Source organism: Chlorocebus sabaeus, chromosome 21, assembly GCF_047675955.1.
Source record: "Chlorocebus sabaeus isolate Y175 chromosome 21, mChlSab1.0.hap1, whole genome shotgun sequence".
In the NCBI taxonomy this organism is placed as follows: domain Eukaryota; kingdom Metazoa; phylum Chordata; class Mammalia; order Primates; family Cercopithecidae; genus Chlorocebus; species Chlorocebus sabaeus.
The window spans coordinates 73,250,255-73,266,747 of NC_132924.1; the positions used below are offsets into that span (position 1 = coordinate 73,250,255).

The following is a 16,493-nucleotide window of genomic DNA, read 5'->3' on the forward strand; positions in this document are numbered from 1 at the left end:
ATCTTATAGGATACATTATTTCTGATAGAATCAAATTCAATGCATTTCCTAGAGAAGCTACCGTTTCACTAGACTTTTCACTGTCAGCATTCCGTGTACACATCTTACGGGGCTTCATTTACTGATGCCTAAATCTTTAACATGACAGATAATTATAAAGATAAATACTAATTCAGAATCCTTCATAATGTAAAAATCATTCAAATGTTTTCATTTACGATATATTATTTAATTAATCAAGAATGGGTTGCCCATTTAATTTGTGAAGAAAAAAAGTGAATGCCTTTGAAATCTTTGCTACAAATGTAGGCAGACTCAAAAACAAAATCTGTGCTACAAGTATATTTCACAGCTTTCTATTAGTTAGACGACCTCCATTCCTGTAACAGTTTCAATTGTCTTCACAGTTTAAAGAAAAATATTGGATTTGCCTCTACTTAAGACTGTATCTGTTCATAAAGTCCATCTAGATTAGCTGAACCAGTAAAATTAATCAAGGATTAAAATTAATACCTACATACAGGCACAATCTAAGTTGGTTGATCACTACTGACATATAAATCTGCATTTGTTCTTGTGACTCCTGTCTTGAGAAAATTTGAGAGCTCCTGGGAGGCTGAAGAAAACTAGTTGAGATTGGTGAAGCAGTGGAGAACAAGAAAAAAACAAAAACAAGAGTTCAAATAGCCAGACACTTTATTGGCAACCATTTGTTTGATCTACAGCAGTGAGTGATTTGAAATGAAGTCTTGTGATGAAGTGTTTGCGACCAAACGTCTCGTCCACCAGATGTCAGTGTGACAAACCAAACTGATGGAAGCAGAAAGGGTCTGAGAAGAATTCAAAATGGTACCACGGATCACAGCAAATTGGACTGAAATCCTTGGCTTATCCTGGAACTAATGAGAAATGAGACCTGACTGAAAAGACTATTTGAGCACAGTGGCTACAAATATTGAGTGTTAAAATAAGGTCTGAAGGCCAATTTCCTCATTGTGTGCCCGAAAGACTATAGTTACACAGGAACATTAGGAACAAAGAAACATCATGTTTGAAAATAGCAAAATTTTAACAGACCTGAATAAGAAGTGAAGAAGAAACTTCCAGGGGAGCCTCCAGTGGCTCAGGATCAGCTCTTCATAAAACACCAGAGTGGTGGGGATTGACAATTGTTTGTGCTTTTCCAAGATTTTGTAGCATTTAAAGAGTAATGCTTTCCTGGAATAGACGTTCACTTTCTTAAAATTCAAAGCTCGTATAGGGTTCTTTGCTTTGCCGTCTCTTTCAAACCAAGCAGGATCACCCAATCCTAGTTATATTATAATGTGTTGGCCAGAAAATTGCTATTCTTCATTAATTTTGTGCAAGTGTCCAGCTGCTCATCTAGCACTTCTTAAATATTTGATAAGTTATTTCCAGGAAACTGGCATATTTTTTTTCTGTCTGTATCTGTATTTCCCTCTGTCATTGCATGTAGCTCTAAATTCACATGACCAAGTATGTGTATATTTGCACATATGAATCCCACTACCTAAAGACTGCCAGAAACATACCTATTATAGTCAAACACATTTATGTATATTAATTTGCTACAGTAAAGAAAATCATGCACCACGGAAATTGTGGAGAAGGAATTAAATAAGAGACTTATGATAGGATTATTATAAATTCAATCTTATTCTGGGTAATTTGAGGGAAAGTTTAAGGAACTATTGGTTTGTTTGGAATTAGGTACGAGTATCCTATTAATTTGTCTAGGAGGTGGGAGACGCTAAGTTGGGCTGGAATTGTCACTGGAGAAGAAGCAGTAGTCACTCATATTTGCCAGGAGAGAAGGATATTTGTCACTGTAATGTTTGCATTTGTAGTGCATTGTCTTGTCCAATTCTGGTGACAGAGTGATCTCATCTGATGCTAACATTCTCTGAAATTGTTGATGCCCAGCACACCACAGTGCAGTCATGAGCTGCCAAGCTGGCAAGAAGCTATCAGCAGCTATACGACTTATTCTCAGCTATATTTTTTACCAGAAGCACTAGAGAATTAAACTTTAAATTCATAGTAGTTTAATTAAAACCTACTTAATGTAGAATGGATAAATCTGAGATGAGTCTTATAAGCAAGTAAGAAGAAACGTTATAATCATCTAACACATTGGTACCTCTATGCTTAGTCAAATGGATAGATATGAACGTACAGTAAGGGATGCTGTAATAATGTTTTGCCACACATTTCATGAAACATTGAAGTATAATTTTTTAAAGACAAAACTTCAAAAGAAAAGAAAAGCAAATTAAAAACACACTACTAGGCTTTGAGGAATTTAGGACCTATTAAAAATTATTAATTGCCACTAATTTAAGGTGCAAGAATTTTGAGTAGATCAAGATAATGTATGAAGAGTACTTTAATCATGTGATATGCAAATAGAAGGCATTTTCTTTATTAATATTAAATGCAGTCTATTCTTTTTTAGACTGGGGTTGGGGGAAGACTAATATAATGTAAAGTTGAACTTCTTTTAAGTTTAGAATTCAGTCCTATTTCGATGATTTGGATGAAACTTTAAAAATTTTGTAATTTAAAAGCAAGTCAGTCTGGTAAATTAAAACTATTAGCAACAGGAAAATGTAGATTCCCCACCAAAACTTCTACATTTATCTTCTGGGTGAGTTTTATTCATTTCTCCTTATACAATTTCAAGAAAGCTTTGTGTTATAACCATGAAATGGACTTATCAAACCCTAGGATTAGAGTCACATGTCATGCAGATAGCTGCCAAGAAGTACCTAGAGAAAAAAATAATTCGTAGGGCACCTTGTGGTAGTATAACTTCAAATATTTCCTCATACTGCCTCCAAAGGTAAAAGTGAAGAGAAATTACTGGAAATTATTGGCAAAAAAAGTAGTATGTTATACTTACAGGATATTCTTGAAAGGTCTGTCTAAAAAGGACAACCATAAAAGTTAGTTTTACAATTTCTTAGAACCTCTATTGCAGTATGGGTTTTATATGTATGGTAGTTATTTACATTATACTTAAACTATGATATATATACATTGCTGAAACTGGTTTTGAGCAACAATATCTGGCAAAAAAAAGGAAAGCTTGTATGATTTTTTTGGTCATGGTTGCTTGTCATCCTAATTTTGATGACTTTTTATATAATTAATTATCCTTATATGCTCACATATATGTACATGCTGTCAATACGGCATGATACTATGATGCCATCTATTTTAATCTTCTCGCTATGCCAGTAAAATATATATTATGGTCCTGTAAGTTCAATGCCCCTGTGAACCTATAACCTTCTAATTTGATCTGCTTCCACTGAAGGTTTGTTCAGTCTCTTTTCAAACTCTTAGATTAATGACATTTCTAAACAGGGGGAGTTTAAGGAACCCTAGGTAAAAGGTCAGCAACTTTGCTTCAAACAGAATTTGCAGTGCACCTATCTGATATTCATTTAATCAGAACTTCAACCATCAATTTATGTCTTTTGCTGTGTGCTTTCAGCTAGCTGACAGTACCTGGTTCTTCTCCACCATCAAAATTATCCTGAAGACATCAAGATTGGAAAGAAAAAAAATTATCTTTATTTGCAAATAACATGAACTTATATATGAAGAATTCTAGGCATCCACTAAAATACTATTAGAACTAATATAGATTTAGCAAAGTTGTGGGGTACAAGATCAATATAGAAAAATTAATTTTATTTTTATATACTAGTGATCCAAAGTGAAATTAAGAAAGCAATTCCATTTAAAAGAGCATCAAAAAGAATAAAATGCTTCTGAATATACCAGATGCCTATCCCTGACCCCACCTGGTGGTCTTTCTTTACCCACCCCGGTAGCCAAAGACAAAGGTCATAATCTCTTGGGAGTTCTATGGCCCTGCCCACCACCTGAGAAACCTGAGTACATAACCAGGTATCCCTAGGGCAAGTTTGCAACCTCCTTATAAGACTGCAGCTGATGGACTCTTGAAACCTCCACTCCCTGGCTGGAGGCCTACCAACACAAAACCAGTACACTAAACAAAAACACCAAGGACTCTCACAGAGTCCAATTCACTCCCCTACTACCTCCACCGGAGCAAATGTTGGTGTCCATGGCTGCAAGAACTGAAGACAGATAACATCACAGGACTCTTTGCAGATACTCCCCAGCACCAGCCCGAAGCCCAGTAGCTAGATCCAGAAGAGCAAAAACAATCACTAGAGTTTGGTTCTCAGGAAGCCCCATTCCGAGGGGAAGGGGAAGAACACCACATCAAGTGAGCACCCCATGGGACAAAATAATCTGATTGTGGTGGATAAGCTTTTTGAAATGCTGCTGGATTCGGTTTGCCAGTATTTTATTGAGGTTTTTCGCATCAATATTCATCAGGGATATTGGCCTGAAGTTTTCTTTTTTTGTTGTGTCTCTGACAGGTTTTGGTATCAGGATGATGCTGGCCTCATAAAATAAGTTAGGGAGGAGTCCGTTCTTTTCAATTGTTTGGAATAGTTTCCAAAGGAATGGTACCAGCTCCTTTTTGTGTCTCTGGTAGAATTCAACTGTGAATCCATCTGGTTCTGAGATTTTTTTCGTAGGTGGTATATTAATTGCTGCCTCAATTTCAGAACTTGTTATTGGTCCATTCAGGGATTTGACTTCTTCCTTGTTTAGTCTTGGGAGGGTGTATGTGTGCAGCAATTTATCCATTTCTTCTAGATTTTCTAGTTTATTTGTATAGAGGTGTTTATAGTATTCTCTCATGGTAGTTTGTATTTCTGTGGAGTTAGCGGTGATATCCCCTTTATCCCTTTTTATTGTGTCTATTTGATGCTTCTCTTTTTTCTTCTTTATTATTCTAGCTAGTGGTCTATCTATTCTTTTTTTTTAAAAAAAAAAAAAAAAAAGAAAAAAAAAGAAAAGAAAAGCCCAGCTCCTGGATTCATTGATTTTCTTGAAGCATTTTTCATGTCTCTATCTCCTTCAGTTCTGCTCTGATCTTAGTTATTTCTTGTCTTTTGCTAGCTTTTGGATTTGTTTGCTCTTGCTTCTCTAGCTCTTTTAATTGTGATGTTATTAGGGTATTGATTTGAGATCTTTCCAGCTCTCTGATGTGGGCATTTAGTGCTATAAATTTCCCTCTAAACATTGTTTTAACTGTGTCCCAGAGATTCTGGTATGTTGTCTCTTTGTTTTCATTGATTTCAAAGCTTTATTTCTGCCTTAATTTTATTATTTACCCAGGAGTCACTCAGGAACAGGTTGTTCAATTTCCATGTAGTTGTGTGGTTTTGAGTGACTTTCTTAAACCCGAGTTATAATTTGATTTCACTGTGGTCTGAGAGACTGTTATGATTTCAGTTCTTTTGCGTTTGCTGAGGAGTGTTTTACTTCCAATTATGTGGTAGATTTTAGAATAAGTGCCATGTGGAACTGAGAAGAATGTATATTCTGTTGATTTAGGGTGGAGAGTTCTGTCAATATCTAGTAGATCCACTTGATTCAGAGATTAGCTTAAGTTCTGAATAGCCTTGTTAATTTTCTCTCTCACCGATCTGTGTAATATTGACAGTGTGGTGTTAAAGTCTCCCAGTATTATTGGGTGGGCGTCTAAGTCTCTTTGTTGGTCTCCCAGAAGTTGTTTTATAAACCTGGGTGCTCCTGCATTTGGTACATATATATTTAGAATAGTTAACTCTTCTGGTTCAATTGATCTCTTTACCATTATGTAATGCCTTTCTTTGTCTTTTTTCATCTTTGTTGGTTTAAAGTCTGTTTTGTCAGAGGCTAGGATTGCAACCTCTGCATTTTTTTCTTTTGTTTTCCATTTGCTTGGTAAATTTTCCTCCATCCTTTTATTTTGAGCTTATGTGTCTTTGCACATGAGATGGGTCTCCTGAATATAGCACACCAATGGGTCTTGACTCTTCATCTGTGTCTTTTAATGAGGGCATTTAGCCCATTTAAAATTAAGGTTCATATTGTTATGTCTGAATTTGATCCTGTCATCATAATGCAATCTGATTACTTTGCACACTAGTTGATGCAGTTTCTTCATAGTGTCATTGGTGTTTTTATTTTGGTGTGTTTTTGCAGGGGCTGGTATTGGGTTTTCCTTCTCATATTTAATGCTTCCTTCAAGAGCTCTTTCAAGGCAGGCCTGGTGGTGATGAAATCCCTCACCATTTGCTTGTCTGGAAAGAATTTTATTTCTCCTTCATTGATGAAGCTTAGTTTGGCTGGATATGAAATTCTGTGTTGAAAATTCTTTTTTTGAGAATGTTGAATATTGCCCTCCACTCTCTCCTGGCTTGTAGGGTTTCTGCTGAGAGGTTCACTGTTAGTCTGATAGGCTTCCCTGTGTAGGCAACCTGGCCTTTTTTTCTAGCTGCATTTAACATTTTTTCCTTAATTTTGACCTTGGAGTTTTCACTAAGATCTTCTTGTGAAATATCTTAGTGGTGTTCTTTGTAGTTCCTGAATATCTCTCTCTCTTTCCATCATCTATCAGCTCTATCCATCCATCCATCCATCCATCCATCCATCCATCCATCCATCCATAGAAATAAAATAGCTATATATGAAATGTATAAACAAATAGACAGGGGTTGGCAAACTATAGTCCATACTCCAGCCACATGTTTTTGTAAATAAAATTTTATTGAAATACAGCCAGTCCATTTGTTTCTGCATTACTATGGTTGCGTTTATACTATAACAGCAGAGTTGAATGGTTATAACAAAGACTGTATGGTCCATGGCCCGAAAATATTTAACATCTGGATACTTATGGAAAAGTTTGCCAAGCCCTAAAATAAGAGGATGGAATAAAACACTAAGCTGTTAATAGAGGCTATTAGGGATGTTCAGCAAAATATGAAAAAAAAATGTAATTACTAAGAAAATAATAATTTTAACTTTAACTGAAAATATTTCATGTGTGGGAAAAAAAATTCAAAATCCTGAAGGCTGATGTGGGTAGATTAATTGAGGTTAGGAGTTTGAGACCAGCCTGGCCAACATAGTGAAACCCCTTCTCCACTAAAACTACAAAAATTAGCCAGGCATGGAGGCAGGTGCCTGTAGTTCCAGCTACTCTGGAGGCTGAGGTACGAGAATCTCGAACCCAGCAGGCAGAGGCTGCATTGAGCCAAGATTACACCAGGGCACTGCAGCCTGGGTGACAGAGCAAGGCTCTGTCTCAAAAACAAAAAACAAAAACAAACACACACCACTCTGAACAGATATTTGAAATTTGGAGGAAGCTTCTTCTCTGAGAAAACACCAAATGGCAGATGATGCCGGTGCAGTGAAGCGGGGGGGCCCAGAGGCCCTGGTGGCCCTGGGATGGGGAACCGCGGTGGCTTCTGCGGAGGTTTCGGCAGTGGCATCCGGGGCCGGGTCGGCCGTGGACAGGGCCGGGACCGCAGAACTCACGGAGGCAAGTCCGAGGATAAGGAGTGGATGCTTGTCACCAAGCTGGGCCGCTTGGTCAAGGACATGAAGATCAAGTCCCTGGAGGAGATCTACCTCTTCTCCCTGCCCATTAAGGAATCGGAGATCATTGACTTTTTCTTGGGGGCCTCTCTCAAAGACCAGGTTTTGAAGATTATGCCTGTGCAAAAGCAGACCCGTGCTGGCCAGCGCACCAGGTTCAAGGCGTTTGTTGCTATCGGGGACTACAATGGCCACGTCGGCCTGGGTGTTACGTGCTCCAAGGAGGTGGCCACCGTCATCCGTGGGGCCATCATCCTGGCCAAACTCTCCATCGTCCCCGTGCACAGAGGTTACTAGGGGAACAAGATTGGCAAGCCCCACACCATCCCTTGCAAGGTGACAGGCCGCTGCGGCTCTGTGCTGGTGCGCCTCATCCCTGCACCCAGGGGCACTGGCATCGTCTCAGCGCCTGTGCCCAAGAAGCTGCTCATGACGGCTGGTATCGATGACTGCTACACCTCAGCCTGGGCTGCACTGCCACCCTGGGCAACTTCACCAAGGCCACCTTTGATGCCATCTCTAAGACCTACAGCTACCTGACCCCTGACCTCTGGAAGGAGACTGTATTTACCAAGTCTCCCTATCAGGAATTCACTGACCACCTTGTCAAGACCCACACCAGAGTCTCCGTGCAGCAGACCCAGGCTCCAGCTGTGGCTACAACATAGGGTTTTTGTACAAGAAAAATAAAGTGAATTAAGCCTGAAAAAAATAAAAAAGAAAAGAAAAGAAAATTGGAAGAAATATGCAGTATAGATAAGCCAGAAGACAAATATAAATGAGAAGTTTAAAAATATTGAAGATAAAATAATGCAAGTCGAGTTTAGTGGAAAATATAGTGGAAATGAAGAGGAGGGAATATTTAAAGAAAATGACTGACAACATTTCAGAAGTAATGCCAAACTTGAATCCACAGATATAAGAAGCTAATACGCGCAGTAAATATTACATACTTAGTCACATGATATGGCAGTTGCAGTGCACCAAAATTTAAAAAATTAAGAAGGAAAAGAAAAAAAAAAAACTAGAGTGTAAAAACCAATCATTTTAAAGTAACATAAATTACACAAAGGGAAGACGTCTCACAGCAATAAATGAAACCAAAAGACTAAAATAATATCTCTACAGTATTATAAGAAAATGATTAGAAATCAAAACGTTTTTACCCAGCAAAAATATGTCTTTTAAGAGAGAATAAACTTTAAGACAAAAAGAATCTTTACGACTAGATAATTTCCCGCAAAATGCTCATGAAGAAAACAAGCATATATTAATAAACTAGCCTCAAAATATATTAATAGACATATTGATAAAACAATAGGGAGAAACTTTATACATCTATTCCTACAGTAGAATATTTCATGTTTTTAACTTGATAAATAAAACAGTTAAAAAATTGGTAAAGATAGAAAATATATGAACAACATAGTTAACAAGCATGGCCTAGTAGTATGATCTGGAATTCTGTCCCCAAACAAGAGAATACAATTTGTTCTCAACCAAATATAAAACAGTTTTTAAATAAGCATATTATAGGCAGTGAATCAATTATCAATAAATGCCAATGAATTTCTATTATGTAGAAAACATAAGGCATGAGATTTGAAAAGAAAAAAAAACACACAAAGATAAATTTTTTTCTGAGGTGTTAGGAGAACATCACAAATAAGCACAATATAATGGAAAGATGAAGATTTCTGCCCCACAATTAAACAATACAAGTTGCTCTCACACATTTACAAAAACGATGATCACAATTTAAGCTCATAAATCAATTATCAATAAATTCAAAGAATTATTATTATAAGGCTGTATAAAGACATAAGATTTTAAAATGATAGAACATTTAAATTAGTACAGCCACTATGCAAACTGTATAAAGATTTCTCAAATAATAAAAAAAAACTGCCATATGATCCAGCAATCCCACTACTGGTTAGATGTTTAAAGGTAATTACATCGGTATATCAAAGAAATATCTGCAGTCTCGTGTTCATTTCAACACTGTTTATAATACACAAGATAGGGAAGAAAATCAAGTATCCAACAACACATAAATGGATGAAGAAAATGTGGAATATATACAAACAATGGAATATTATTCAACTATAAAAAGAAGGAAATCCTGCCATTTGTGACAACATGAATGAACCTGGAGGACATTATGTAAAGTGAAATAAGCTAGGCATAAAAAGAGTAGCACCATATAATTTCGCTTATATGTGGAAATGAAAAAAATTGAACTCATAGATATCGAGAGAAGGGTGGTTACCAGGGACTAGTGATGGTGAGGGAGGCAGGGAGATGTTAGTCAAAGGATACAAAATATGAGTTAGGAGGAGTAAATTCAAGAGATCTACTTTCCAATATGGTGAATCAAGTTAAATAAAATGTATTATATTCTTTAAAATTCCTGAGTAGATTTTAAGTGTTCTCACCAAAAATAAAAGGTAAGTAAATGAGGTAATGCATATGCTAATTAGCTCAACCTAGCCATTCCATAATATATTCATGTTTCAAAGCAATGTATTATACACAATAAAGATACACAATATTTATTTTTCAATCAAATACAGGAAGTAAGTTATTCTTTTCTCACATGGTATGATTCATTGTATACATAGGAAATTCAGTTAAATTTATGGATAAATTATTAGAAATAATAACAGAATTTAGCAGGGTGAAAGGAATAAGATCAAATTAAAATACTTTTCTATATATGAACACCAGTTTCATAGCTATGTGAACTTTGTCAAGTTAATCTGTCTGGAATTATAAATTCCTCATCTATAAAATAGGAAAACTAATAGTAACCACTTCATATGGCTGTTAGAATATCAAATAAACTAATAGGTATAAACTCTTTGAATAGTGCCTGATACACTGTAATATCTAAATAAGAATTAAATAATAGATATATTCGTATTTATAGTATTTTAGGTAAAAAGAAGTATGTAAGCTATTGGAAACAGCCTTTTATGATCTTCCACTATAATTAGGAACTGAAAAGTTTCTACCACATTTATAAGCGTTTTGAATTACAAATTACTTCCAGTAAATGCCACTCTCAAGAAAAATGTCCTCAGCTGGTAGTTTCTGAAAACTACCCATGGTAGTAATCAGATAAAAATCATTGTAATGGTCTGCTAAAATTCTGAAACAAAATAATATAATATAGTACTGGAAATAACTTTTTCATCAAAGTATTAAGTTCTTCTGAATGTTTCCTGCAACAGTTTCTGTTTGGAAAAATTAAAGAATTTTGACGAGGATTTTACAGCAATTATAGAAAGTGGAACAATTTTGTATTTGTTCTAAAACTCATAACTGTACTTTGACCACTAACCATATTTTATAACACAAATCTCTTTTTATTTGCAAATTTCCTTAAGAGGAAATTAATATTTTCTCACAAGTACTAAATAAATCAGAATAAACATTTATATAATATTTATTTGTAAACATGACAAATGTTAGTTTAATCTGTATGTTTCCCTTTGGTCCTTTTAATATAAAATCTGTTTTGTAAAAATAAAAAGGTTACAATATCTTTTGTCTGCATTCTCAATGTGCATCAAGAGGGTAGTAAACTGGATGAAATCAAGCTATTAGGAAATGATAAGGAACAATGTGAGGTGAAATAGACATATATTTACATGGCTTTCAAATGAAAGAGATGATGATAAAATGAATAATACCAATATCTTCAATGTATGTGCAGTGAATAGAGCATCAGATACTTAGTAAAGTGTAATAAAGTAGGAGACAAACTAAAGAAATTTTTAAGAAATAGGAGGAAAAGGATAAATAGAAAAAATATTGAACAATTAAAGGATGAATGACAAGATCAAGTGAACCAATTAACTTAACAATTGTAGAAAAAACGAACAGAGAAAATGGAGATGAGGCAATAATGAAAGAAATAAAGGGATATTTAGGAACCCCATAGATGTGAAGACTGACATAAGCAAAAATATTAAATTGGAATAACATTAAGACAGCCTAGTGTCTAAGTCTGATATTTTCTTAACATTAAGAATAAAAAATAGAACTTCAAATGATATCTGAGATCAATATTTGCCTGCAAAGTAATTAAACTAAGGATAATCTAGGACTTTTTTTTAGGATTTATTCTAGAAAACCATGATGAGTCTACACAGTGGTTTCCTGAAAAGTGACTTGGGTCAACCTGAATATCACTGCTTTGCCAAATGGAAAGAAACATAATGTTAGCTACATAAGAGCATAGAAATGAACACTAAAGTCAGTGTATATAAAAACTTGAAAGATACAGGTGAAAAGAGAAACAAATAATAAATATCTTTAAAAAATAATAAATATAAATGAACAATTTAACCACTTAATGAATGTAGAATAGAAAGATAATAAACCCCAAGAAAGCAGACACTCTCCCACCAAAAAGATAAAGCAGAAATTAAAACAGGCCAGGCACCCTGGCTCACACCTGTAATCCCAGCATTTTGGGAGGCCAAGGTGGGTGAATCACTTGAGCCCTGGAGTTTGAGATCAGCCTAGGCAATATGGGGAAACTCTATATAAACAGAAAAAATTAAAAAATTATTAGGTTGGCGTGGTGGCGTGTGCCTGTAGTCCTTGTTACTTGTGAGGCTAAGGCAGGAGGATTGCTTGAGCCCATGAGGTCAAGGCTGCAGTGAACCATAATCTTGTCACTATATGGTAGCCTGGGTGACAAAGCAAGACCCCGTCTTAAAGAAAAATAATAATAAATAATAATAAAATATTTAGTAATACAAAACTAAAAAAATTGGTATTATCAATAAATATTTGCCCAAAATATAGACAGAATCTTTAGACAGGAAAAAAGTTCCATAGCTAAAAAGAGAACAAAAATAATTTACTCAGAATTTAGTACAAGGAAATATAAAATCAACAATCAAATAATCACACAGAAAAAGAACAAATGTAGTAATAATATAGGCAAATGGAGAAATTTACAGATGCTAACCTACAAAGACAGTTTAAAAAGTGAAAAACTGTTCAATTTCCTTAGTGAAATTTGAGACACCCTGCTAAGTGGTGTCAATCAAATTAACAAAAATAAGAAAATGCCAATACACAAAAGTAGAAATAGTGTATACTAAAACTGCAGAGAAACAATTTTAACAAAAACCAAAGGATATTATTCAAAATCATACAAATTTGAATAAAACATCAAACATATGAAATAATTTCTGAGAAAATGAAATAATTGAAAGTGACTCAAGGTAAAATAGAATAATTTTAAAAAAATAAATAAAAAATAAAATGCTTTGAATGTACTACCTTGAAAAAAATGTATTTTAGAATTTTAAAGACACCATAGGAACAATTACATCTCAAAGAAAATAAAAATTTCTGCTAGTAAGAAAAAGAGGAAAACTGTGCTAACTTTTTCGACAAGGCTATGAGATCTCTAATTCCATTTTGATTATGATGGAATTTCTAGTATCAAATGTGCCAGCTGACATAAACAAATAAAAATGGCAAGATATATTAAACCATACTGTAGACACTGGAAAAGGGTAATCCAGGACTCCAATCCTTGAAAGAAAAAAAACCTAATGAAATTATTCTTCCCGGCCGGGCGCGGTGGCTCAAGCCTGTAATCCCAGCACTTTGGGAGGCCGAGACGGGCGGATCACGAGGTCGGGAGATCGAGACCATCCTGGCTAACACGGTGAAACCCCGTCTCTACTAAAAAATACAAAAAACTAGCCGGGAGAGGTGGCGGGCGCCTGTAATCCCAACTACTCTACTCGGGAGGTTGAGGCAGGAGAATGGCGTGAACCCGGGAGGCGGAGCTTGCAGTGAGCTGAGATCCAGCCACTGCACTCCAGCCTGGGCGGCAGAGCGAGACTCCGTCTCAAAAAAAAAAAAAAAAAAGAAAGAAAGAAATTATTCTTCCTTTTGCCTTAGTCTTCTGAGAAACTTTTTGGATAGTAGAATGGGCTGGGGATTGGGAGAAACCCAAGAGGAACATGTACATGTCTTGCTGGGTTGAGGTATCAAAGATTAGAATGCAGGCAGACTGCAGCAGATGACATTTTTGGTGCATAACATCAGCAAAGAAGGAGTCACATGAAAAAAGAGCTGCAGAAACCTGCATGGGAGTCCCCTTGATGAACAACAAAAGACACATGTATAATGATTCTCCACTATGCTGAGTAAAAATCTACCAGGAGGCTACACACTGAACAAATTCCTGATCATACACAGGGCTAACAGACCTTGAGACTCTGAACAGCCAGAATAAAGAGACCACATTGGACATCATGGAAATTCAGTACAGACCACAGAAGGTCTGTCTTTCTAGTCAGGCTAAACTAGTCCTAAATTAAAAGCAACTCTAAACTCACCCTAAAATCATGGAGAAATGAGGCTCCTGCCAACAGCTATGTGACTAAGTTACCTTGGGAGTGGATTCTCTATCTCCAAACAAACCTTTAGGTGATTGTAGTGATGGCCAACATTTGATGACAACTCCATTAGAGACCCTGAGACAGAATTTCTGAACCACAAAAATAGAAAGAGATATGAAATGTTTATTGTTGTTGTAGCCACTAAACTTTGGGTGTAACTTGTTACACAGCAATTGATAATTAAAACAATTATTTATCCAGCTACCTTTACTGCTGTGTCCAAACGGTAACACCAGAGGCCAGTGTTCATCTCCCGAACTATATCATCTCCTGGGTGAACCAATCTGGGGGTCCACTCATTTCACTATATCCCTTCCATAGATGGAAGAATCTTTTGTCCTATCAAGAAAATACAAGAGTATAGGTATAGATTAGCCTTTCCTACAAAAAAGACTTATGTAAGAACCACCATTAATTAGTCACTTGACAAAATGCTTATCCTGGATATTTTACACAATACTGTATTTCATCTGGAGATGCAGTTCATGGCAAAGGAAGTGTAGTAGTAATTTCACATCTACAGAAACTTGTCTTTCTTCATTAGTTATCATGTAGAAGCAGCCATCTTGATAGAGCAATGAAATAGTCTACTCATGTATGATCTCAGCTGGGAGACAATACACCATGAGTTTGGGCATAAATTTGCCAGATTTGGTACATCCTTTGAAGCTGCAACCAATATATATTGCCACTCCCTCCATGAGTAGGGTATAGAAGTCAAGATGGTGATGTGAGTGCTCTTGTTACTGAACTTAATATGTAATTGAAAAAAAATTTCTTCATCTTCCCACAACTGGTGGACCTGGACCAGGCCTAGTGGAAGAGTAATATTCCAAATCAACAAAATCTGGTTTCTAACGGATAGGGAGATGAATCTGCTCGCTGATCAGTTTGCTTTCAGAATGTCTATGAAATAACAGTTTGAGAAGGAAAGTGGTTAAACTAGGAGGGTGTGATATATCGTAGTTACCAGGGGAATCTCTCAGTATTTACTTTTGCAAAAGTCCTTGTCAGTGGAAAACCGACACAGACTGGCTCCCAAGACTTGGATTCTGCAGGAATGAAGAAAGTTTGGTTACCCCATAAGGAAAAAAAAATTGTGTCCATCTCACTAGCAAAAAAATCCCTCTGGCAAAAAAAGGCAACATGGAAGAAACAGTGTTTACTTAAAATATACAACATTTCTTATTTCATCATTGTTTTATGAATATTTTATTGAACCTTGTGAACAGGAAAACATGTGGAGACTATAGCGGCTATGTTTAATGTTTTCAAAGCACTTCTCTTCTTTCCCTCCCCACCTTACAAAAAGGACCAATGAAACTTAAAGTTTCAGGTGGGAATATGACCAGAGTTATTCCAAGAGCCACAATTATAGTGAGGCTGATGAGCTGATGATATTTTGTGCATCTGCTATGAAAGGGAAGTTCTGCAGTCAAATGCCCTACCCCTGAGCTTAAATGTTAGACCTAATACCATAAAAATCCTAGAGGAAAACCTAGGTAGTACCATTCAGGACATAGGCATGGGCAAAGACTTCATGTCTAAAACACCAAAAGCAATGGCAGCAAAAGCCAAAATTGACAAATGGAATCTCATTAAACTAAAGAGCTTCTGCACAGCAAAAGAAACTACCATCAGAGTGAACAGGCAACCTACAGAATGGGAGAAAATTTTTGCAATCTACTCATCTGACAAAGGGCTAATATCCAGAACCTACAAAGAACTCAAACAAATTTACAAGAAAAAAACAAACAACCCCATCAAAAAGTGGGCAAAGGATATGAACAGACATTTCTCAAAAGAAGACATTCATACAGCCAACAGACACATGAAAAAATGCTCATCATCACTGGCCATCAGAGAAATGCAAATCAAAACCACAATGAGATACCATCTCACACCAGTTAGAATGGCGATCATTCAAAAGTCAGGAAACAACAGGTGCTGGAGAGGATGTGGAGAAATAGGAACACTTTTACACTGTTGGTGGGATTGTAAACTAGTTCAACCATTATGGAAAACAGTATGGCGATTCCTCAAGGATCTAGAACTAGATGTACCATATGACCCAGCCATCCCATTACTAGGTATATACCCAAAGGATTATAAATTATGCTGCTATAAAGACACATGCACACGTATGTTTATTGCAGCACTATTCACAATAGCAAAGACTTGGAATCAACCCAAATGTCCATCAGTGACAGATTGGATTAAGAAAATGTGGCACATATACACCATGGAATACTATGCAGCCATAAAAAAGGATGAGTTTGTGTCCTTTGTAGGGACATGGATGCAGCTGGAAACCATCATTCTCAGCAAACTATCACAAGAACAGAAAACCAAACACTGCATGTTCTCACTCATAGGCGGGAACTGAACAATGAGATCACTTGGACTCGGGAAGGGGAACATCACACACCGGGGCCTATCATGGGGAGGGGGGAGGGGGGAGGGATTGCATTGGGAGTTATACCTGATGTAAATGACGAGTTGATGGGTGCAGCACACCAACATGGCACAAGTATACATATGTAGCAAACC

At 36.3% G+C, this 16,493-nt stretch overlaps 1 long non-coding RNA gene and 1 pseudogene across 6 annotated transcripts in view; one reads left to right on the forward strand and one right to left on the reverse strand.

The window, feature by feature from the left end:
• The window catches only part of LOC119626230 (uncharacterized), a 198,410-nt gene that overhangs the window by 78,013 nt on the left and 103,904 nt on the right, over positions 1–16,493 (reverse strand). The window contains exon 4 of one of the 6 annotated variants that reach the window (XR_012090393.1): positions 14,149–14,282. The exons of the other annotated variants lie outside the window; for them this stretch is intronic. This is a non-coding gene — a long non-coding RNA (uncharacterized lncRNA). The remainder of the gene's footprint in view (positions 1–14,148; positions 14,283–16,493) is intronic. 6 annotated transcript variants of the gene reach the window in all.
• On the forward strand, positions 4,948–10,052 carry LOC140709677 (small ribosomal subunit protein uS5 pseudogene; annotated as a pseudogene).